At 38.7% G+C, this 26,726-nt stretch overlaps 1 long non-coding RNA gene across 1 annotated transcript in view; it reads left to right on the forward strand.

Moving 5' to 3' along the window:
- Nucleotides 1-26,224, forward strand: part of LOC145428675 (uncharacterized) — a 37,197-nt gene extending 10,973 nt beyond the window's left edge. The window contains exons 2-3 of the long non-coding RNA XR_013908990.1: nucleotides 17,147-17,234; nucleotides 24,862-26,224. This is a non-coding gene — a long non-coding RNA (uncharacterized LOC145428675). The remainder of the gene's footprint in view (nucleotides 1-17,146; nucleotides 17,235-24,861) is intronic.
- The last annotated feature ends 502 nt before the right edge of the window (nucleotides 26,225-26,726 follow it).

The following is a 26,726-nucleotide window of genomic DNA, read 5'->3' on the forward strand; positions in this document are numbered from 1 at the left end:
CTGCCACCTCCAGCTTGGCCTTCTGTCTCCTTGTCAGTGCGACTGTCACCATACCTTACATCACAGAAGGTCTCACTACCTTATTTCATCTCCACCCACTCCACCCCACCTGGACTTTCTTCTTCAATTCTCTTGTGCCATGTGTCCATTGCTTTGGATGGTTGATCTCAGGTATTTAAACTCATGTGGATGTGGATTGCACAACACTGGATATTATATTTCTTCATTTCCAGTTAATACTTGTACAGCTGCTGTTATTGTGTATATATATATTTATATTTCTTCATACATTCTTATATAGTTCTATACTGTATATTGTGTATTTTGTTGTACAGTTATTTTATTTTCAACTTTAATTTATATATTTATCTTATTCTTTCCCAGTTAAATTTGCCCTTCATTCTAATTTGTGTTGTACAGTTATTTCATTTTTAACCTTAATTTTTATATTTTATTTTGTTTTATTCCTTCCTAGTTAAATTTACCCTTTTTAATTTTCATATTTATTTCCTATCTTATAGCCTTTTCTTTTTTCTTTAGGTCACGAGCAGTTGTCTAAGCATTTCACTGCATATCGTACTGTGTATGACTGTGTATGTGACAAATAAAATTGGAATTTGAATTTGAATTTGAATTCATGTACTCTCTACTTTTTGAATCTACACATTTCCCCTTGCCTCCCTCTCATTCACACACATCTATTATGTCGTGCTTCTACTGGCCTTTTTTGCCTTTTCTCTCCAAAGCATACCTCCACATTTCTAGGCTTTCTTCTACCTTCTACCTCAGCTCTACTCTCACTGCAGATTACGACATCATCTGCAAACATAATAATCCACGAAGACTCCTGCTTGACCTCATCTGTCAACCCAGTCATTACCACTGCAAGCAAGAAAGGGCTCAGAGCAGATCCCTGATGTTGTCCCACGCCTACCTTGAACCCATCTGTTACTCCTAACTCACCTCTGTCATGGTGTCCTCATTCATGTCCTGCACCACCACCGTTCTTCTCCTTCCATGTCTTTCTGCAGATCCACAAAAACACAGTCAAACTCCTTCTGACCTTTGCTATACTTTTCCACCAATTGCTTTTCCAGCATGATACCATTTTGCACCTCTTCTTGACTCAGCTTCAGCAAGTTTTTCCAAAGCTTCATAGTATGTCTCATTAACTTTATCCCTCTGTAGTTTCTACAGCTCTGCAAATTGCCTTTGTTCTTTAAAAGCATGTATCTCATGTAAAAAGTTCATTATTGTTCAAATAATTTCCAAAACAGGCGTAACACAAGTAATTCAAAATGCAATATGGAAGTGCAATAATTACAATTTCTGTTAATATTTCTTGAAATAGTAAAAAGTACTTGTTACACATGAAAAGCGTAACAAGTACTTTAGTAAAAAGTAGCCATGATCTACAATCAAGACTCCAAAGCCTGACTCCTCTCTCGCCTCCACATACTTGCTCAATCACAGTGTGACATGAATGTTGGACTGTTGGTTTCGGAAACTCACAGCAAACACCACAACAATGGAGCAATGGAAAGGTGTGGAGGAAGGGGCTTGCGACACTATCCAACCATCTGTGATACAGTGTGGAAAGACCACAAACCCTCAGACTTTAGTGTTGTTTTGTCTCTGATCGTCTTTGCAGCTTTTGGGAGGTTTGCAATTTGAAGACATTTTTAAATTAACCATCAGCCCTTTGCTGTGAAGTGTCGGTTGTCTAATTTTGGACTGAGAGGAAAACATAGTAATATTTAGAGAAAACAGGAACACATCATAGAGACCCCCAGACCACAAAACACACATAAAAATACCACCTTCACAACTTTTATTGTAAAACCTGATGCGCTGATGGGAAATCAAATACAGAACTGAAAGTGGGCTTGCAGTGTGTGCATGTGTGTGAGGAAGTTTGCAGTGGGCTGGGTGAGTAAACACTAACGGATGGGGAGGTGGAAGATGTGTGATTGCAAACGGTTCTTTCACACTTAAAGTAGCAACAGCGGTTTCTTCATTCATGTCAATGAGATCATTGTGGGGCATCACCAGATACTGCAGAGAAGAAAGGGATTATCCAGACCTTTTACTGCAATACAAGCTCATTTACTGCAGACAGCAGCTAGTCACACCACAACCCTGTAAATTCAGTTTACAGTAACATGTCGTACATTGAACAACATTAAAGACTTCCTTCTTAGACAGTGTATTGCCAAAACTAGAAATATTCTGTCTCAATAATGCTGAAAAACTAGTCCATGCATTTATTTATTATCTGGTGTCTTAAAAGATCACAGAGAAGCCTTCCGATGACGCTCAGTGCTGGAGAATTCTTTAAAGCATGGTCTTTAAATAAACATCCCACCAAATTCCTGGACATCCCGGATGTTAGTTTTTTTCTAGAGGTGTTTGTGAGCCCACGCTATGATTTCCATGACAGAATCAATTCAATTCAATTTTAATTCAGTTTTTATTTATATAGCTTACTACTGTAAGGTAAAGATCCTGCAATCATGCAGGGAAAATCCTAACAATCAAAACAATCAAACAGCCCTCTTTGAGCAAACACTTGGCAACAGTGGGAAGGAAAAACCCCCTTTTAGGAATAAACCTTCAGCAGAATCAGGCTCAGGGAGGGACAGCCATCTGCAAGGACAAAAGATGCACTGTAGAAAAGAGCAACAGATTAATAATAACTAATGATTAAATGCAGAGTGTTGAGTAAGCACATAGTGAGTGAAAAAGGTGCATTATGGCCTCCAGCAGCCTAAGATAAGATAAGATAAGATAAAACCTAGACCTAACCTAGCCTAGCCTAGCGTAACTAGGCTCCAGGCTGGAGAAACTGATCAGGAAGGCTAGCTCTGTGGTCGGCATGAAGCTGGACACTCTGGTGACAGTGGCAGAGAAAAGGACATTAAAGAAACTGCTGGACATTATGAACAATGCTGGGCATCCTCTGCACACGGCCATAAACAATCAGAAGAGTCTGTTCAGTGACAGGTTGCTTCTCCCCAAGACAAGAACTAACAGACTTAAAAACTCCTTTGTCCCACACGCCATCAGACTGTTTAACTCCTCTCTGGAGGGGAGAGGGAGGGGAAACAGGAGGACAAAGGAGGGGGGAACAACTAAGCTGTAGTGCCTCTTCACCTCACTGTACAATACCTTGTGCAATACTTTTTGTAAATAGTCAACAGTGCAATAGACTCAATACTTGAAATGTGCAATTCACTTGTATTTTTTTTTTTTATTCCTATTTATTCTATTTATCCCCTTTGTATATTTTATTTATATTTGTCTCTGTATTTATATATGTGTGTGTGTGTGTGTGTGTGTGTGTGTGTGTGTGTGTGTGTGTGTGTGTGTGTGTGTGTGTGTGTGTGTGTGTGTGTATATAACAATTCTGTAACTGTAACTTCGGTCGTTGCTGTGCTTTTTTTGGAAGTCGAATTTCCCAGAGGAACCCACCCGAGGGATTAATAAAGTTCTATCTTATCTTATCTTATCTTATCTTATCTTAACTAAGGGCCCTAGCTACAAGCGTTGTTAAAAAGGAAAGTTTTAAGCCTTGAAAGTAGAGAGGGTGTCTGTTTCCTGAATCCAAACTGGAGCTGGTTTCACAAAAGAGAGGTCTGAAAGCTGAAGACTCTGTCTCCTAATCTACTTCTAAATATCATAGGAATCACAAGCAAACCAGCAGTTTTAGAGTGAAGTACTCTATTGGGGGTGCTATGAGGTCTTTAGCCCTAAATATTCTATTATTCTATATTATACTTGTATATGCGTAAAAGGACTATTTCTAACAAATTCTGCCTCTCTAAGATGCTCTTTTTGCATCCAGTCATGTTACTGATCCATTGCCAATTAAAATACCGTTTACTTTTCCAGCCTTTATTTTGTTCCGATCCCAACTTTTTGTGCAAATGTTCCTGAAAGGGACCATTTCCTGCTGTGTGCTACATGTGAAAAATGACAGCTCTTAAAAATCCTGACCTGATTCTCACTAAACTGTCCAAAGTGCATGTGTGAAAACAGTCTGTGTGTATTTAACCCTCCTCCAAATCAGCCAGCTTTTCTTTGCTCGTCTCCACTAGAAGATGAAAGGCATTTGTTGAATATCAAACAACCTGACACTTGACCAGACTAACACAACTACCTCCTCCTCCTCCTCTTTTTCACCTCAGTCACATTCCTAGAGAGACATTTAACCCCACTCCATCTACAGATGGTGTGAATCTGTGAAATTAAGCTGTAAACCTTAGTGATGATCCAGGGAAGTGTCCTGATGAGGATAGCAGTAATACCATAATCAATTTCATTTTCTTACTGTTTGCAAATAGTAGGATCTATAGTTATAATTTAACTTTTTTTAAAAATGTTTTATTGGAGGCGAGTGTCCCTCTGCCCGTTAAAGTCTATACTTATAAACCTATGTGATATTTTTTTTCCAGAGTACCTATCTGGAATGGTTTGTCTGTTGTTAGGCAACTTCACACAATGTCCTGTTTGATTCTCTTGCACACAGAGAAAATTTTAACTCCATTTGGAAATTGACCTCACCAATTCATTACGGTTAGTAAGGTATGCCGTGATTAGATCACCATGGTAAATTATACAGAAGACATATCCTTGGCTGGAGCAAAATATATTAATAGTTTCTACCTATTTTTTTTTTTTACTAATTCTTTTAATTACAATATGTAACTACAGTATATAGACCAAATTCTGTGGTCTTACCTCAGGAAAAACATTAAAGGGAGTCTAAGTTGTGCAGTCAATGTAAAATCAGCACAGGAATTTGCACATAGTCAGCTGGAACTCAGTCTACTTTGTGCAGAAGAGTGAAATGATGCATTGAAATGCCCCTTCTTAATATGTACTCATGCAATACCTGAAGCAGTGTTATCAAAGACAACTCATAACCACTGTTATGATACCCATTATCTTTCACTGGTCTTTTAGGTTTTATCAAGCCAACTAGGTGTTTTTATCAAAACACCTAGCTATGATGGGGTTTTTTATCCCTCAGATAAATTCAGCTTCCGCTTTGGCAAAAACTTGTGAAAAATGGTGACACTGCTCTTAATCTGTAGTTTCGTATATAAAAATTTGGCATTAGCTGGACTATGATAGCATTTTGTTGTTAGCATCCTCCAGTTAGCATGCTTCTCTTACTGTATGTCAGATACCAAAATGGCTCCAGTTCACCTTCAGACAGCAGCAGTCCATCTTCAGCAGTCTGAAAGGTGACAGATGACCGCACAGCTGCGGCGCACACACACACACACACACACACACACACACACACACACACACACACACACACACACAGCTGCAGACATTGAATCAATGTTTCATGCTGAAACTGTCTGCAGATATTAAGATATATGTAAAACTGATAGATGCAAACAAATACTGACATGTCAGGACAGAATCAATGGATAATTGGATGGATGTTGGTTTGGCAGAATGTGATTTGTGAAGGAGAAGCAGAGGACAGGTGAGGGATCGTGTGTGATGGCGTGTTTGCACACAGTGTGACAACAGGTGTGTGTATGTGTTGAGTCAATCATCGCACATGCACACAGTGGGATCCTTTTTGCTTGACAGCAAGACGAATGAATGCGACAGATGCAGCCATAACTTTTACTTACAAAACACTGAGTGTGGATATAAGACACAAAGAAAGAAAGAAAGAAAGAAAGAAAGAAAGAAAGAAAGAAAGAAAGAAAGAAAGAAAGAAAGAAAGAAAGAAAGAAAGAAAGAAAGAAAGAAAGAAAGAAAGTAAGTTCGGGAGAGCAGAAGAGGTAATGAATGAATGGCTGGAGACAGGAAGAGAATGAGAAAAGATAAGATCAGTTTTTTGGTGAATGGGAGGAAAGGCATAGGCTTGCTTTTCAGGGACAAAAAAAGAAAAGTGAAAACAGTTTATGGCTTGATAAAGGCTCAGAGGCATACTTGGAGGAATTAAATTAAAAAAACAACAAAAATGGACACATCAGTTCTAAATCATGATTGTACCTCTGAATACTATCACTGCATAAAAGTTACATACATTTGTGAGATTTTGAGGATTACATGAATAGCATTTGAAGCACTCCACTGCATCAGCTTTAAAATATCCTGAGACACCAGAACAATTAGACTATCTGAGAAGCACTGCATGTAATGTTTTTACATCTCCTGTCTTTCTGCTCAGATCTCAGCGTTTAAAAAGCAATTACAGCAATTTTTTTTAGATCAAAACTTGTAAGTGCAGGAGGAAAACCAGAATTTGGATTACCCTGAATACACTGAGTCATGTAAGCTACAACTTTGTAGAAAAAAAGCTGAAAACTTAAGAGTAAGAAAGAAAAATCAAAACTATGCCTTTAGTCTATCAAAAAACTGCAGATATAAATATGTTTATCATTTTACAGACACTTAGTTTCGCCCCCAAAAGATGAAACACTGAGCTGGCGTTTCAAGATTTATAAACTCTGGAGCAAGTTTTCTAAATGCAGAGTTTTTGGATGAGAAATATGTCATTTTATTTATGACTGAGAGCTAGAGAAAAACATTTCTTTTTACAGTTAACTGACTTACTTAATTTGCTTGCTAATGAGGACCTTCTCTTGCTGTACTGTAGCAACCAGTGGCTCACGCACACACAAATCTCAAGCCAGAGGAATACCATGCACAAGCACAAGAGCTTGCCCTCTATCATACTGCAGGCAGAGGTGGAGGGACTCATTTACACTCATTTAAAGCTATGTTTCTGTGTGCTGATGTTTGGACTGCATCATTAACAACAACATGGAAGAAAATATAATTTTTAGAATTTCAATAATCAAGCTGGATAAATATTTAATCTAGTGTGAACACAGTGTTTATCTTAAGATACTTCACTTTTTGGACTTAGGTCAGCCTTAGGGGGTCCAGGGATGGAGAACCAAGAGATTTGGGGGTGAAAGGGTGAGTAAGGTGTTGAGGGGATGGGAGGAGGGTCACCGGCTAATGATCTTAAATCCTTGACAGGTCAAATGTTTTCATGAGGATCCACTTCCAGGACACAATGGAGTCCTGTTCTTCCTCCGAACTGAAGCAGTCTATTCATTTACAGAGCACTGACCTTTGACCCCCCCCTCCCCCTCCCCAAAAATCTCCTGTGGAGAAGCAGTTTCTGCTTCTGACTTTAATACATGATTGTTGTGGTAATTTTCCATTTAATGTTATGCTGCTTTTGTACAGCTCATCACACCAATGTGTGGAAAACTTTATGATCATAGGAGAAAGAGGCCTTTGTGGAAAGGGAACCTCATCAGCCATTCCAACACATTTTCCTTTCAAGTCCAATGATCCAGGCTCTCCTGACTGCCTAAACTAGAGATTTTAAATCTCTCTAATAAACAGAGATAAATGTTTTATTAATGATCATAGACTGACAGCTACTACTTTATATTTCTGTTTAATGTAAAAATATCTACTGGTGTATATAAAACTTTCTTAATATTTGATTTACAGTTTCCTTGTTTTCTTTTTAAGTTTGGGTTAAATGATTAATGACATCCAGTAAAAAAAAGTCACTATTAATAAGCTCATGAAATCCTCCATCCTACAACATGAATAAAAAAAACAGTTTAACATTTACAGAAATCTTTGAGCGTTGTCGCTCAGCTGATACAGTTTTACAATCTAGATGGCAAAAATCTGTGTGTCTGCAGGCCATCTACCCCCTAGCGTCTTATTTCCATGGAGCATTTCACTTCACAGTCTGATATCTTCCCATTTTACGCTTTCCATGTATGGAAGTTAATATTCTTTTCACTAAAATGGAATTTGTTTTGCAGTCATATCTCTACCAGCCAGTGGGCAGAGCCCAACTCAATACATCTAAGCAGCTGACAGCAGAAAGGAAGTTACCACTCATAACCAACAGTGTGGCAATAATGTAGCACAATGCTGATTTTTATTTTTCATATAAATCAAACATGTTATTTTTCTGAAATGCACAAACACAAAACCCATGTGAGGCAGATCTTGATGCAGGTGAAAGCTGATAGATTCACTAAAAACATCTAAAAATCAGTTGGAGTTTGACTCTACTTTCACTTTCTGTTTTTTGTTTTATTATCTCTAAACGTTTACCACAGTTAATCTACTTGTTCTAGCATACAGAATGTTACCTACATATGAGAAGTTACTAGCAGTGACAAGGTAAGTTTCCCTGTTTTGGCTGCACACCAAGCTTTTATTTTCCTGGGAGATTTCCTGACCAATTACATTAAGTGCCATTAATCTATAGCCACTGCATCATGAAATCAACATTTACAGCATACTGGTGTAGTAAAGCAATTGATTTGACCGTGGCTAAATTTATATATATAGAGAGAGAAAAAAATGCTTTTCCTGCACCACCCCCACATACTTCTCTGTCACTCCTGACTTCCTTATGCAGTACCACAGTTTCTCTCTTAACACCCTATCATATGTTTTCTCAGCAAAGACAGTGAAACTCCTTCTGACCTTCACTACACGTTTCATCTTTGCTTCTTGAAGCAAAGATCGCACTTTCTTAGCATGAAGCAGTACTGCTGCTTATTGATCATTACCTATTTTCTATAACCTAGCCTTAACAACTCTTTCCCACAGGTTCATGGTATGGCTCATCAACTTTATCCCTCTGTAGTTACTACAGCTCTGCACATCACCTTTGAAAATTAGTCCCAGTACACTTCGCCATTCCTCGGCATCCTCTCATGCTTGAAGACTGTCCAAGAAAGTCCACTGCCCTCTCTCCTCGACACGTCCACAGCTATGTCATTGGATCCAATCCCCTTTCCATTGTCCATCCTTTCAAACAGCTGTCCTTCCTACTTCCCAATCCTCTCCACTTCCTGCACGATCGTTGCTCAAGTGTTGGCAGTTTGTCTTGTAATCGGAAGGTTCGAGCCCCGGCTCCGACAGTCTCGGTCGTTGTGTCCTTGGGCAAGACACTTCACCCGTTGCCTACTGGTGGTGGTCAGAGGGCCCGATGGCGCCAGTGTCCGGCAGCCTCGCCTCTGTCAGTGCGCCCCAGGGCGGCTGTGGTTACAATGTAGCTTGCCATCACCAGTGTGTGAATGGGTGAATGAATGTAGTGTAAAGCGCTTTGGCGTCCTTAGGGACTAAGTGAAGTGCTATACAAATGCAGGCTATTTACCATTTTACCATTACTAACCTGTCTCTCTCATTTCCTTCATTCATTAGCTCCTCAAAATACTCCCTCAATTCTCACCACACTTCCTTTACTTGATCTCACTGTCTACTTAACTGGGCATGTGTCTCCTTCTTTAGTGTCAAACTTCACACACAACTCAATAAGTATTTTCCTTTTCTTTTGCTACCTCTCTTTGCTGTACACTTAGCCTCCTACCTATACCTCGTTTTCTCTGCCAACCTCCAACTTCTCCTTGTCCTCTTTCCTCTGCCCAGAAGATATAGGAAATACTTTCTTGGCAGTTTCCCTCAGCTCTACAGCTGTACTTTCCCAGTCTTCTCTACCATAGACAGATAGATATTGTCGCCATAGCAAGCAGAAGCATGTTTGGTTCTGGTTTTATTTGCTGTGTTTCACATTTCTCTTACTGCACATATTTTAATTCAGGAAGATTTCTGTTCTAGCCATTTAAAGTCATCCATATCTGGGTGGTCTCCTGTGTTTTGTGTTTGTCCACTTCTGAGTCAAGAAAAAGGTGTATTCTTCACCCTACATGTTAACCACAGTGATATTTTCATATCCATGTGCCACCCTCTAAGGGACAGTTCATGGGTGGAGTTGAAATTTTTTCAGTGAAGAAATGGGGAAATTGTTAATCATATGAAAACCACCAGATGTCCATAAAACAAATGAACAAAAACTGAATTTCCATGCCACACTTGATCTTCAGTTTCTGTATTAATATTAATATTTCCAGAGAACTGCAGAACATTTACAAAAAGTAACGCAAAAGAGTCAAAATCTTAGGTATTAAAAAAAGCAGTCTGTGGTAGTGAAAGTAGTCTTTTTTAAAATTCAGATTATAATGAAAATGTTTTCTTTCTCTGCCCCTGAGATTACAGAAATGACTGACAGTTTAAACTCATTGTATACTGTCTTTAAATTATAAGATTTTACTCATCGGGGCAAAATAAAAATGCGTGAACGTCACTGCAAAATCACTCAAGGTCAGAGCATGCAGTGCTCAGAGAGAATGCAAAAATCCAAGAGCTGCATCATGGCAGGCTCTTCAGGCCCCGGATAGCATGTTAAATGGTAAAGTTCTTAGCAAGAAGCTGGGCAATTTTCAGGCATTGAGTCAACAATGGACTCCTCTGTGTAGCAAAGTATTCGAGAGTAAAATCTGTCTGACAGCTAAAGTTTTATTCTCACAGCTATTATATCGTGGGTTGGACTTAGTTTGTCACACTGCTTCTGTATTTGACCTTCAATCTCAGGTCCCCTACCAGAGACCTGGGAGCTTGAGGTCTTCGCAATTCCTAGTACTGCACTCTTCTGGACAGAGATCTTGGATGTTGCTCCTGGGAACATCTGCTGCAGCCACTTGCCTAGCTTGGGGGTCACTGCACCAAGTGCTCCAGTTACCACTGGGACCACTATTACATCTTCTCGAGTTCTTCTCTCAGGCCTTGGTACTTCTCCAGCTTCTCGTGTTCCTTCTTCTTGATGTTACTATCACTCAGCATAGCTACATCTATCACTACGGCCATCTTCCTCTACACATATATATATAATGGATTGGATTTATATAGCGCTTTTCAAGGCACCCAAAGCGCTTTACAATGCCACTATTCATTCACTCTCACATTCACACACTGGTGGAGGCAAGCTACGGTTGTAGCCACAGCTGCCCTGGGGCAGACTGACAGAAGCGAGGCTGCCATATCGCACCATCGGCCCCTCTGGCCAACGACCAGGACAGAGAGCCCGGGGATCGAACTGGCGACGTTCCGGTTACAAATACGCTTCCCAACCCCCTGAGCCACGGTCGCCCCATAAAAAAAAAAACACCCAGCACATGACAGCAGGGTATATATATAAATATATATATATATATATATATATATATATATATATATATATATATATATATATATATATATATATATATATATATATATATGTATATATATATATATATATATATATATATATATATATATATATATATATATATATATATATATATATATATATATAGTGATTATATATTAGTGCCCTGGTATTTAAAATCCTTGAGCTAACAGAGGCTGTGCTTTAACTATGTTTGTGGATCCTTATTTGAATAAACAAGATGTCCTCCCTCTGCATAATATCTTATTCACATTCTGGTGTGTGGCTTTTGCTCTGAGAGGACAACATGTACTTTGAGGATGACTGTGTTGAACAGAAACTCTTTTCTCAAAACTGTAACTCCATCCATCCATCTCTGTGTATAAATTCAACATAACACTGTAAAATTACAGGGACGGCTTTGAGGACAGAGGAGATCATGTTTGTGTGTGTCCTGCTGACTACCTATAAAATTAGAGGGCCCAACTGTGGGTTTTATAGAGTTGTAGTTTGTGTGTGTGTGTGTGTGTGTGTGTGTGTGTGTGTGTGTGTGTGTGTGTGTGTGTGTGTGTGTGTGTGTGTGTGTGTGTGTGTGTCTAAATGTTCTCTAACAGCCTGTGAAATTACAGGGAGAATGATGGAGTAAGGATACAAACACACTGTGTGTGTGTGTGTGTGTGTGTGTGTGTGTGTGTGTGTGTGTGTGTGTGTGTGTGTGTGTGTGTGTGTGTGTGTGTGTGTGTGTTTAAGGGAAATAAAGAACCATTTCAGCCTAGATGCTAACATCTATAAGCAGTAAACCCTGACACTAATGTTAGTGTGAGTATGCAGTTAAAATAGTTATTCTGCTAACTGTTAGCATGCAAACTCAACAAACACTGACCTCTTTTAACACACAGGGAGGGAAACATGCTAAATCTGATTTGTAATGATGTTACTGTTGTTCATTTGCTACTCAAATTAATTTTGTTAACTTAATTAAAGAGAGAGAACAGTTCATTAATGCACAACAATTAAATCATGATGCTCTCACCAAGTATCAATTGAAATTTAAAGAAATCAGTTAACTTGGTCGAAACTACATGTTGATAAATTTTATTTTTTATTTATTATACATCAATCCATCTCTTCCACTTATCTTTAGCAGCATCACAGGGGGACTGGGGTGTATCCCAGCTACCTTGGGATAACAGGCAGGGTACACCCTGAACAGGTTGCCATCATGTCGCAGGGCTAACACAGAGAGGCAGACAACCATTCACACCCATGAGCAATGTAGAATCACCAATTCACCTAACGCCATTAATTGCGTGTCTCTGCATTGTGGGAGGAAGTCGGAGTACTTGGGGATAACCCACGCAAACACGGGGACAACATGCAAACTCCACACAGACACCCACAGACTCCACACACAGACTCCACACAGAGATAGTGGATTCAAACCCAGGACCTCCTTGCTGTGTGGTAACGTTGCCAACCACCATACCAATGTGCCCCCCATATATATTTGGTATCCTTATTTATAAATGCACATTTGAAGCGCATTTTGATTACTGATCAAATCTGCTCACTAAAGACTTTCATGGTATTCACACCTGGCAGTCATCTTGTCTGGTCAGGCAGATTACTTACAGAATTTCATCCAATATGAATTATCATGGAATCATTTTCCAATAATAATGGCAAATAATAATCAGTTTACTTACTTTAAGGGATACCGCAGAAACTGGCAGCTACTGGTCAGCAACAAAACCCTTGGACTAACATTATGTACTACCCCAAGTAGAGATTTAAAGTTTTCTAGACCCCATATAAGGTTTCTGTACGGGAAGACAAAGAAAGAAAGAAAAGTTTTTGGCTACAGCCCAATAATGGAACAGAAAAACAGCAGTAGGACACGTGTCACTATATAAAAGAGATCCCAAAAGAAAAGAAAAGAAAATTAAAGAAAAGAGAACAAAACAAAACAAAACAAAACAAAACCCTTCAAACAAACAACAAAACAAATCTTAATTCAGTTTGCATTTAGTGTGTAGTATGCACACTCAGTTTACACCTGGTATTACATGCTATAAGGGAAAATGACCTTTAACTTAACCACATTTGGAAGTCATTCACTCTTCACTCTGTCACTCTTCTATTGTGAGTGAATTTTAAGAGGTGCAAATGCAATTAAAACAGCGTGACCACATCATCCTTTCAAGTTGAAAGGTCATCAAACTCTGCCTGTTCCAGCTAAATGAACTGTGACTTTTCTTGACATGCCAGCCAGCCCTGTCTTACTAATCTGGGCATTTAAATACTATTAATGGTTTTAAATATTGAAAGTGTTGAAAGAATATTGGTTCACTTAAAAGGGCAAAGTGGTACTCTTTACTTCATCCATATTGGGACAAAAACAGAATTATTGCTGTGGAGGTAATTTCCCCCAACAGTGAAATGATGCCTTACAGTTTATGAGTCACAAACACTTTCAAGTTCAAAGATGTCTTGTGTAAACAGGTTTTCCCACAGACTTTAACCAGACTTGCAGCTGGCATGCAAATCTTTATAATGTAATATGCAAAACTTTTTTCCCTGCTACTTTTCATATATTGTAACAAATCAGTGTTTGCAATTTTTTGCACCAGCATGCAAGAACATTTTTCCTTTAAAAAATATAGACTATTAAATACTAACACAAACCAAGCTTTCATTCTCCAACTGCAGCATTTAAAAATCCCCATCAAATGGCTTCACAAACATATGGTCCTGGTTTAATAGACCACTTTGTGGGAAAACTTATATCCAGCGTGGATCCCACAAAAAAGATGGCACATTGTTTCCCCCCATATAGCATGTGCCATCTTTTTTTCTTTTTCCAAGAAGCAGCCATTTTTTCCTGGAATGTCGCCCATTCCTCTTGCCCCCCACCACTCACAGCTATGATCCTCGGCAGCATCGCATTTCCAATGTGTTTTTGGGAAAAGGTATAGAAAGGGAAGGGGGTGTCCTTAAAGCTGTGGCCTTTACAATCTGCAGGGGCCCAAACCGTTCAGAGGAACTCCCTCTCTGTTCTGTATTGTTGGGTCTGTTTTGAGATCTGACCTTGAAAAAGCGTCCTGACTGGTAATCAGGAGTTTTTAAGATGATCAAACAGTCTCCATTATGATGGAGGACAATGGGGCTGACAGGAGAGGCAGGGGGGCTGAGCAAAAAGAGATGACAATGGGTTTCCTCTTTCTTTAAAACTCACTTGTTCTTTCTGTTCCCCTCATATAATTCAAAGGTTTTTTTTCCTCTTCATGTTCACCACTGAGCTGTTTACCAAAAGGTCATAAAAATGTCTCCAAAATCTTACAGTGTAAAAGTTTTTTTTTTAAGTAGAGTTTTTCTTAAAGTTTAATAAATAATAAAAAATATTAATGACTGGTATGAAAAGTTGCTAATTTTCCAGTCCTTTAAAGTTTAAAGTTCTTGTCCCAATGCCACTTTTAGTCACATAACAAAGCTCCACTTAAAGTTGACAAAAGCAGGAAAAAACATTTATTATTCGTTATGATGGTCTTATCTTTAAACGAAGAGTAACAAGGAGGTAATTGCCATTTGCAGATATGGTCATTTTCATTTGAACAATTTGGAAAACAGAAGCAATGAATAAAGAGAACAGAAAACAAAAGGAAATATCACAACACCTTTTGTCTCTTTGACATCAACTCTAGGGAGTTTTGTGGATTCGTCGCATTCACAAATATTTTGAAACCACTGATGGGATATTTTTCATATTTGTCCTTAAATACTGTCCGTCAGACACATTCACATTACTGGAAGAACTCTGTTTTCAGTCAGCACACATGATGGTCCTTTATTATCAGCAAAGTCACCAGATTAATAGATAAAACTGCAAAATGAATAAAATAGATAGTGTGGTTAGCACTGTTGGAGTTTGACTTCACTGTCCACTGGCTGGGGCCTTTCTGTTCTCCCTGTGTTCGCGTGTGTTCTCTCTGGGTACTCTGCCTTCCTTCCACAATCCAAAGACATGCAATTGGTAGGGTTAGGTTAATTGGTGATTATAAATTGCACACAGATCTAAATTGTCATGTGTACCTCTGTTATACCTGCGACCGACTGGTAACCTGTCCACGATGTACCCCGGCCTTGCCCTATGGTAGCTGGCATAGGCTCTAGTGCCCCCTCCCCCAACGCCATATAGGCAGAAGAAAATGGAAAAATACAATAAATAATACATACCAGTATTTAAAAGTTAAGCCACAAAGGAGTAGAAAATGAAACAAAGAATGTTTCTACCTGCATCTACAGCCCAAGATCATATTCAAATAAAAACTAACCGCAGTGGCTCTTACATTGTTTTTAAAAACTATACATTTTTAAAATACACCAAACCACACGGAAATGGCTCTAACTGAGAATTTAACTTCCGCAGGATGCCATGCATCGTGGGAAAGGAACCAGAAAACTGTTGCAAACTGGAGCAAATAGGTTGTACTACTAAACACACCCCAGAACAAGGATGTATGTGTGGCTTTGTCATGTGGTTGCTTCGGTTAAAAATCACATTATTGGAGTAAACATGAACAGTTAGTGAAACTGCCTGTCAGACCACCTGTTGAAGTCAAGACTTCCAAGAAGCAAACACACAAACTGTACCAAGTCTTAACTCCTGCATGTTAAGTGTGCCACTGCAAATGAGAAATGTATAAGGGGTGAGTTCAACCATTTCCCCTACAGCCAATGGCAGAGAGAAGAGCCGTCTTCCATCCAATAGCATTCAACGAAGTCCTCAGCCAATGGGTGGCCGAGAACTCCACGTCTCCACGTGCAGATGAGCAGATCCCAAACACTGAAAAAAAGAGAGATATTTGGAGCTGAAAAGCGGGGTGGGGGGTAAAAGAGGGCTACCAAAAGGACAAAATGTAAACTGGAGGAAAAGAACAATCACTCACATACACTTAGAATCACATTTTTGTATTAATTTAAGATAAGAACTTTATTCATCCCGAGGGAAATTCTTTTGTCATACACATGCTCAATGCAGCAAGACAGACAGAGGGACAGAGGCATATCATATATAATATATATTAAATATTATGATTATTTTTTTATTTCTATTGTGCCAACAACAACAACAACAACAACAACAATGATAATAATAATAATAATAATAATAATATAACAACAGCTGCCTCAAGTCACCTAAGAATAAGTACGTTTACAATAAGTTTAATGTAAATGTGGTAAAGAATTCAACTAAGCCACAACTAAAAGAGCAAAAGTATCAGCTTAATTTTCTGTCTGATTTTACCATACAGAGCTGAAGAAATGGAAACACATTCTTCTATCAAATCTCTCTCTCTCTCTCTCTCTCTCTCTCTCACACACACACACACACACACACACACACACACACACACACACACACACACACACACACACCATGGCTCTGAATCTGTAAAAATCTCTAATGTGGATCAAACTCTAATGTGTGAATCAGCAGGCTCTCAGCTGTTATTTTTCACACTGTACAGGAAGTCATTTCCCCTCAGAAGTTTTTGTTGTTTGTTTGTTAAGGCAAACACATCTGTGTCATGTTCTTTTTTCATCTAGCAGCTGCACAACTTCTAAATGTTCTGACAGCAAACTGTGACTCGATTTAGCCGCATGAAGATCTGGACCACATTTGTAATGACAGTGTTGATGCATGTGTGCACACATGGAATGAAAGAAACACTAATGAATCTGGGCTTCTATTTCTACAGAACTGGGAGGCTAAAATAAACATGGAATATGTTGCACTTCTTGATTCGTCCATAATAGACGTTAAATAGATTAAGGGTACAGTCAATTATTATTTTTTGAGTTTATTCAAAAAGAAATAAGAATATTGCACTCTCATAAACATGTTGCTGTTCCACCTTGAGTAGAGTGAAATGAACATTGCTGTTTCACCCAACTGTGTTTATTTGGGTAGAAACCAGTCCCATACATAGTACAACGAAGGCTGAGGAGAAGAAAACTTGTAAGTATTTGGGTGCTGTGGGAGCAAATTTTAATTAGTGTTTGCTCTTTCAGACTCATGATCAGAAGGATCATACCTATGTCTCATCATAATAAGAAGTTCCTGGATCTGGAAACAGTGTCCTCTTTCTCCCGAACTGAGGTAAGGAGTCTAACACAGAGAAATGTGTATAAACATGCCTATTTACTCCCAGAATTGTCAAAATTACGTTTTGTCAGCAGAACATGCAACCCTCCCCCTCCCTTCTCTGGTGAGCTAAACAACAACAAAAGCTGGTTATAAGCTAACACTCTGATGAACACTTTCATTAGCTTCTCACATTGTATGAAAGTGTATTCACCAAGTTTCCAAACTGAACAATGTTAGATGCACTTTTAAGAACGTTTCACTAATGCCAGCTAATAGCATCTAATAGCAAAGCTTACCCAGGGATGTCCTTGACAACTCCTGTCAGTATTGCTGACACTAGACAGAAGCAAACTTCACTGGTTCATTGATTTGCAGACTCCATTCACAAAACTTTACAGTTTCTTTGAGAGTAAATAGATGTGGATACCAGCAGAGATTAACCGCAGACTAACTGGCAACCTGTCCAGGGTGTGACCCGCCTCTCGCCCTAAGACAGCTGGATTCGCTCAATGGATTGATGGATGGAAGTTAAAACAGGGCTTTACTCTAGCTTAGCTTGTTACCTAGTAAAGACTCTTCGATGATGAGGAAGAAGACAGAGAATCATTCACCTCTAGATTAATGTGTTGTGAACACTTTATAATAGCACCTATGCAGAAATAAATAGAGAGACCAAATGTGGTTTGTTACAGTATCACCAATCACCAATGTGGGTGTAAACTCCTTAGTGGTTGCACCTACTTCTAATACATTCTTGTCTCAAACTTTCCTCAACAAGGGGGAAGCTACGTCACACACAAGTTCCTTGAAGGGAAAGTTAACCATTTGTAAACTTAAAGGAGGGCTGTTACATGGATAAACACATTTGGGCTCTTTGATTTATGCTTTGACGAGGGGAGCCCTGATGTAGAGTTTTCTTTCAAACACAAGCTGGTCTTTTTAACTGTCTGTTTTATCTCAAATCAAATAATCTGCATGTGTGTATATTTTTATATGCCCATTTATACATTTCCTACATCAACCATCACATTTTGCAAAGTTTCTCAGTAAGAATTGCACTCCCAGTTTATCACGACTAATAATAATATTACTTAGAAAAAAAAGAAAAAAATTCACACCTGCAAGCCATTCAACCTTCCAAGGCTTTGTGAAACTGCTTTCTCATACTGAAACCACACATTCGCGATTAGACACACACTTTGTGGCTTCTTGTAAGAGAATGAATGCCCATTCACTCTGAGAGTATATTTATAAGTTCTGTGCACATCATTTATACAGAAACTAAACCGTTTCTCTTGATTATTACCTGTAGACCTCAGACTTTCCAAATATTCAAACTGGACCCGAACTGGGTGGCAGATCTGTTACTGGAAGGTCTGTACACAGTGAACTGAGCAGCAACACCAACACAGATGATTCGTAGTATATGATATTTTATTGAGAACATAAAGATGTTGTCTCTTAGTTTGTTTTTATTTCCATTTGATATTTATTGGTGAGGCATGACACAAAATTTGGTTCAGTTTTGTCCTACCTTGCAATGGTAAACAATCGTTAGAAAGTTCCTGGTTTCAGATCTGGATTCAGATCAATCGCTAACAGTTAAGCATTTATAAGAAGGGCTGAGCCACGGGTAAAACTTTAATTTAAATCCACCTATAATGTTTTGCATAATCCTGCTAACCAAAGGACAAACCAAATCAGTCAGATAATCTTGTTTGTGGAGGTAAAAGAAGGATGTTCTGCTACGCCTACTTCTGTTTCCTCTCATGCCTCTGCCCCAATTCTAGGTCTATGCACAATCTCATTTCCATGAGAAACCTTCTAACCTAAGCATCTCTATGGCGAGAAATTCAAAAATCTCAATACATTAAAGGGGCACTACACCCATGAAAGTCAGTTTTTTTTAGTCATAGGGAGCCTTTGAAATGACAAAGTGTGTTCTATAGTTCTGGAGAAGATCTGTGGAAATGACTCTTGACATCACAGTTTCGGGTTTGGAAACTACACAATTTAGATGCAGAGTAAGTGCTGCAAAGCAGGTAGGTGTAGAGTTTAAAATGTGGGTGTTTACCAAGTAGGCCAGATCTAAAAAAAAAAAAAAAAAAAAGATGCTATCAACTTGCATTATAGGAAAAGAGAGTCCCCCAAAAAAAGAAACATCATGAGAAAAAAAACTCCACTAATTATGAAGTTACTAGCTATATTAGTTAAAATTGTGTTTACTTCATGTTCAAGAGTTCTGATACGCTCCATGAAATAACTGTTGTCAAAGTTAGAATCATTCTTCTGTTACATGTTACCCATGAATATTATATAGGTGGCTTTTGCAGGCCTCTGGCTCTTGTTCGCTTCACACATACATGTATGTTAATTTGTCCTGTAATTGATTTTATTTTCATTATGTCAGTGTATAATGCAAGAAGGCAAAAACAGTTCATCATAGACACCAAACACATGAATAAGAATTCATATGTTTATTGTTCTTCTTTGCGAACTATATATTTATTGCATAAGACAAAGTGATCAACTACAGTGTCATTGTTTGAGGAAGACCTATTTGCAGATATGCACGAGTCCGTGTCACTGTTCTGGGTGATTTGACCAAGCTTTTTGAGTTTTGTGACTTCTTTGTATTATAATGTTTTCCATTATTTAGTATGGAACGAGTCCTGTGTTTGTTCTGTTTAGTACTATTTCTGTTTCCATGGTTTCCTGTCGCTGTATCATCCTTGTGTCTCCTGTCAAAGTCTGTCGTGTTCTCTGCGTATGTTTCTTTGGTTATGTCTCGTCTCCCCTTCCTGTTTACATTTCACTCGTGTTTCGTTCTCTCTCCCCTGTTTGTCATGTACGTTCATGTGTGTTCTCCTTAGCCTTCATGTACTCTGTATTTGTTCTTAAGTAATGTCTGTGTTTCGTCTCCCATTTCTACTTCCCTGTCACCATTGGATTTCGTTAAGTTCGTTAAGTTCGGTCGTCCCTCTTGTGCATCTCCTTTTGGGTCCACACCACTATTCACCAGCCACTCGGCAGTCCATATCGTCCATATCCTTTTACAGCTTCAGAGTAAACAGACACCTCTCACCCAACATATTGACAGCTGAGGTAAACAGCAAACTGACAGCCTACACTCACTGCAGATGAACGAGGGTTTGCCATGGTTCAGGGGCTAAAAATGTCAAATACATCAAAACATTTAATTCACACCTACTAGTTGACACTTATCCATTTATATACATGAGCTTTCATCTCTGCTCTATTACATCATACAAGACTGTTGTTTAGAGCATTCTGATGTCTGACCTTTTGACTCATTTACACATTGACCTCATTTATTGAAACTTTGGTCAGGTTTAATATTAGCATTCACCCCTATAACATAGTTGTACATTTCAGTTAAAAAACTGTTACTTGATTTTCTTTGTAATCCCCCCTCATCCTCAGACACTCATTAAAGCTCTTGGAAACCTGTGTCATGTGTGCCTGCTGATAGAATAACAGGGAAATTACTTGTGGCTGCTTGCTGGGCTTTAAATGTCATCTACCCAAAACAGAAGACTGAAAGACTCTTCAAATGGAAGAAAATGGAGCCAAACGCCTAAAGAAACCCACTTCAAAAACAATTTGACCTTAGCTGTAGAGCACCAGTCACACTCCCATAAACAGTGAGGGGTTTACCACTTTCCTCAGTGGTCTTTTGGCAGACCTAAGTTATCGATTCTTCATTTTCTCCATTTTTAGTGGCAAAGCAGGGAGCTGAAACTGAAAAAACCCAAGCCCGTCCCAGACTGACAGTGTGGTTTTCTTCACTCTGTCTGTGAGTCACTGAATGAGCCTCACAAGCTGGAAAATACAGCAGGGGAACTTTCTCTGTGCTAAGAGTGTACATATACTCTATGTAATGGTGGTTAAGCATATAGAAACAGACGTGGGGTATGTGTTTGTGTATGTGTGGTTTATGCTTCACTGAGTTTCACTTGTCTGCAATGGAAGCCCCTCCAACGTCAGAACTTAACCGGACTGTGAAGTTTCCACCATATCAAACAGAAAACTAAACACACTGACACAAATACATTCTTGATCAATAGATCAGTTTTAGATCAGCAGTTTTGCATTTTCACTTTTCAGAACACTTCTCTGAATACGTGATGCTGTGCAGAAAGAAAAGCCATTGGTCTAGGAAGCCTTTAGTGGGCGGGGCTAAAAAAACAACTGAACGATTGATCATCAAAAATTCTTTGCTTGATTCCTGTCAAGGTCATGCATTTTCTAGTGAACTGTACTACAAGTAAAATAGCATCTAAAATGTTTATGCAAATAAAGTTTAGAGGAAAAAGTCCACTCAGGGTTTCTGAATGGAGTTTTAATGTCAACATACACAGTATACATCAAAAATCATTGTTATGAACACGTTCTTAAATAATTTGGAATTTGACAAAGTACGTGCACATTACATTTACGTGTGTCGTCCAAGGTAGCCTGGTTCTTCAAAATGAGTGTAAGCCTTGCAGCATGGTGATCGTCTCATTTCCATGAGATATTAGTGCAAAATCTCAACAATACAGAACTTGAGAAAAGCTTGAAGAGACTTTCTGGACAAACAAAACTTTGATAATTCTTTGCTTCCAGTTTTTTTACTCCTATAACAGCAGGGATGCAAAGGTTTTGTCTGAATGGCGATACCTATCATGTAGGAGAATAATGCGAGGAGTACCTGCAGCCTCAGCACTGGTAATAAATGCTGATGTGATTGTGGTGACATCAGTGTTCATGAACAACACAACCAATGTGGTAACCATTATGGGTCCTTTATACAGACACTGTACTGGTCTGTTATGGAGCACAATCTGAGCAAGAGGGCAAAGCTGTTGATTTAGTGGTTAATTTCATTTCATACGCTCACTGATAGTAAGAATACAAAGGCAGATACAGGTGGTAGAAATGTGGACATGCATCCAAACAGTATTTGGCTCAGCTCTGGAGATAGGATGGGGGGATTAATAAAATGAGCTACTGGTCCTCAGTAAGGCTTCAGGAATATCCAGATGAGAGGAGACCCTAGGGCAGACCTGGGACACACTGCAGATGTTATATTGCTCAGCTTACTTGGTAATGCCTTGGGAATCCCCCAAAAGAGCTGGAGGTTGTGTGTATGTGTGTGTGTGTGTGTGTGTGTGTGGGGGGGGGGGGGGGGGGGGGGGGTTCTGTCCTTTTGACGCAAAACTGTATAAATGATGGAAGATGGGTGGATTTTGTGCTTTATTTACTATTTTATAACAAATAGAATTATAAGATGTTATTTAACACACAGAAATCCTGGGGCTTTGTAACTGTTAATCCAGTCCAGGAATATTCATATGGTATCTGGAAAATGTATACATGCTCCAACAATGAAGGTTCCTTCTGTGGTCTGCTGTGCACACTGTTCATGAAGGTGTAGGCACATAAACAAAGCACAGAGTGGGTGGAATTATTCCGAGCGCAACATGGAGCTCCTTATGGTGGCTCTAATCTGGGCATAAAAACCACAACTGATTACATTAACAGATCTTTGCTACAAAAAAAGTGCAAAATATTCATATAATGTGCTGATAAACCCAACTGATGACTATATGGCATTAAGGCTAACACAGAGTTGATAATACTCACCTCTGTAACTGTTGGCTGAAAAGCTGTTTTATGCTGACAGATGCACAATGAGAACAGTTCCTGAGATGGAAACATAGTTCTATTGTCACCAGATTGGATTTCAAGCAGCATTGAGGCAGATTATCCTGTTTAGCATTATTGTAAAAACAAAAAGAAAGAAAGAAAGAAAGAAAAGAAAGCGCTTCACTTTCTACTGTAAGCAAGCAGATGGCTTTTTTGCTCTAACAACAGAAACAGCTGGTGGTTTGAATAGAGTTTAGAGGATTTATTTATAAAACAAAACAAACAAAAAAAACCAAGCAAAAAATGCTTAAATCCACTTTAAAGACATCCTTCCTGTGTTTCTTTGTTTTACACAGATGTAGCTTTGGCTTATGTGTCGTACAACTGCTTTTGGTGTGGATTTGTTTTTTAATAGTTTTTTGACAGATGGTTCGCTGCATCAATACGACACAAATTCATGTGTAGCACGCACACACAAACACACAGAGATGTCTTCACCACACATTCAACCACATATTCTCATAGTCATATGACTCAACACACAGAGACATGCGCACACAAACGTTTTCTTCTCAAACACCTCCTTGGCCAGTAAACACCTCCATTTCTTGGTTATTTTTGTTGTCAGATTAAACATTTTTTATTATTATTAACATCCTTCTGCTTAACCAGAAACATGTTAACAGGAAATACTTTTTAAAAGGTTTACATCAACATCCTGGTAAACTGAACTTCTTGAACACTTCCTTATTCATGGGGCACAACATTAGCAGACTATTACTGATTAAACCTGACCAGAAATGTACAGCAATGTCAAGTTAAAGTCAGCGTGTATTCATTAAAGAAACCGAAATAGACATACTATTTATTAATGAAATACACTTGTAGAATTTGCCATCCTTAGTGTTTGGACGCGCTGGACCCGAGATGATACTCCTTTCTTGTGGAACTAACTCTACAAACATTACTATAAGTGCCTCAAGCCTTTAACGTCTTTTAGAGTGTAACTTTTATATCCAGCAACAATTACTCTGGGATGCATTGTGTTTTTAATCATTTAGTGTCTGGAAAGCCTGTGCCACATAAAACATATTACTGGGCGAAAATATTATATTTATTATTACATATATATTATATTTGTGCATGTCAAATTTAATATCGTTTGATTATTAGTGCATGAATGACATTTGCTAGGTGCCATCTGGCTTTTAGTTAATAAAGTGAAAAACATAAGTGAAATGTTAGTCATGTGTTTTCTGTGAGTCACCTGTCCTGCTAGTAACTTTTTGACTCTGGTAGAGTTTCTCTTTGTCACCAATTTTTAATTGAACTTATGTTAATTTTTAATGGACAGAATTTGTAAACACAGCCAAGTTATGGAGAGTGGACACATGGGTGGTTTCAGTATCTCATCTCTCCTTTTTGCAGATTATCTGATTCTGTTTGTTTCATCAATACCCTGGGGCACTGGGGGCACTGGGGTGAGCAGGGGCTTTTCAGCCAAGGGTGAAGCAGCTGGGAGGACAACATAGTTCTTAACTTGAGTTGTGTTCCAGTAGTAGAAGTGCAAGTATCTGAACTTTCAATGCAACAGACAGAAAGACATGAGCTTCTTTTGAAGGGTGTATGAGCCTTAAGAACCAAGTATGCCTGCTTGGATGTCACTTCACGTGCCAATGGTAAAATCATCACACAACCACATGTATTTATGCTCACTGTTAAGGCACCGTTAGCCGCAACAGTATTCTCCTACACAATAGGTGTGGGCACTCAGATAATACCGCCACATCAGTGCATATATAGGAAAAGATGAGTTGACAACAGGAAGCAAAAAGGTGTTTTTTTTCCCCCAAAAGTCCCATCTTTTCAAACTGTTTCGGCATCATCATCTGTATAATCTGTGAATCTCTGACCTTGTGTACTGACATAGCGTTTGATTTGTCCATTTAATCATTAGTTATTATTCATCTCTGGCTCTCTTCCACAGCGTATCTTTGTATTGTCTTCCTGCCCTCATCCCCAGCTGGTCATGGCAGACGGCCGCCCTTGTCCTGCTTCTGGAGGAAGTTTCTTCCTGTTAAAAGAGTGGTTTTCCTTTCCATTGTCGTCAAAGTCCTTGCTCATGGGGAGGTCATCTGATTGTTGGAGTGTTCAGTGTTTTCTCTGTTGGGTCTTTACCTAATACTATAAAAACGCCTTGAGGCAACTGCTGTTGTGATTTGGCACTATATAAATAAAACTGATATAAATTGAATGGGGGAGGGGCTCAGAGTAAAGCATCACATCTATCTGTGAATCCTGGCTTGAAAGAAGCCAGTTGAGGTGGTTTGTAATATGTTTGTATGTTCAGATCAAAAAGTTTAATTTTAATATAAAGGAATTTTCTTATTCCAGGATATAATATGATGCTGCCTTAGACACGAGCACCTCCCTGTTATTATATTTGGTATCCACAGCTTTACTAGCTGCAAGAGACAAAAACATTAGTAGGTTAAAGCTGTGGTGGGGACATATGTTGTAGGTTGGTTAGCCACAAGACTGGTTCACGTCAAGTATGGACCTCTGTGGTTTGTACTTTGTTTTGTTTTTCTTTTTTCCAAATGCTGTTGTTTTGTTTTCCCCTGACTTTTTACTTTTGGTTTCTGTCACAAAGTTGTCTTTCTGTTAAGTAAATTCTTAATTTATTCAGTCATTTATAATTTTTTTACACTGTCCGAAGTTTTGCTTCAAGTTCACCAAGTCTCTCCTGTTTTGGCTTTTACATGTGTTTGCTAACAGCCCAGTACATATACCACTTGCTTTGTACTCACCAGTTAACAAATCATCCTGTTGAATTCAAGCTTTCCAGTACTCCTTATGACCTTTTTTGTGATTTCTGTTTGCATTCATTTCTGCAGTAATTCCCTGCAGTTATGACCTTTTGCCTGGTTTTTGGACATGTCCTTTGTTGCCTGCCCTTTGCTGGATTTATGTGCCTCGCCGACTGTCTGTGTATGACCTCTATCTGGATAAATGATTTGGATTTTACTTTTACATCCTGCTTTTAGGTCTTCATCCTCTGTAATTGTCAAACTTCACTGCCGGTTAGGTATAAGCACTTCCACTAGGTTTGGAAGAGATTGTGGTTTGAGTATAAACAGACCTTTTCAGTAACCCCTGCACACCATAAAATGCCACCCTCCAGTGGGACAAACTCTGATGATAACTTGAGCATAAATGATCAATCCCAATGGCTTTGACCAAACTGGATATTTTACTCCCTGATAATAAAATCCGCCGTAGAATTAGCACCTTGAAGAATGAGGCCAGTGGCTTAAAAATGCAACTTCAGAGTCTAAATAAAGTCAGAATGCAGTGGATGAAATGTACAAGTATGTTTGTCATTACATACCACTCATTCATTTTTAGAGGTTAAAAGAAGGCCACATGATTAGCTGAATAATGGGGAAATCTTCAACAGTTGAACTAAAACATAAAATATTTCCAATTGACTGAAAAAAAAACCTATTAACAGTGAAACTCCATTTGTACCATTATCATACAGTTCATTTTTTCCACTGATATCTGATGTATAGCAAAAGTGTCTTATCTCACATAGGAGTTCACTAAAATTTTTGGTGCTATTTATGGAAATATAGACTACCTTCACTACAGAGCAATCAAAGGTTAATCTCTGGGTTCAGACAGATTAACAGTAAACAACACTGATCATACGGGGATCTTTTGTGCCTGTAATGATACACAACCACAAGTTCTCAAGAGACTCTCTTCTGCAAAACACCCACATCCTCATCTGCATGTTTTTCATGGGTTCAAGTTTGGGGTTTTTTGAGGTAACATTTCCCCCTGGAA

The sequence above is a fragment of the Astatotilapia calliptera genome, chromosome 5, assembly GCF_964374335.1.
Source record: "Astatotilapia calliptera chromosome 5, fAstCal68.1, whole genome shotgun sequence".
NCBI lineage: Eukaryota > Metazoa > Chordata > Actinopteri > Cichliformes > Cichlidae > Astatotilapia > Astatotilapia calliptera.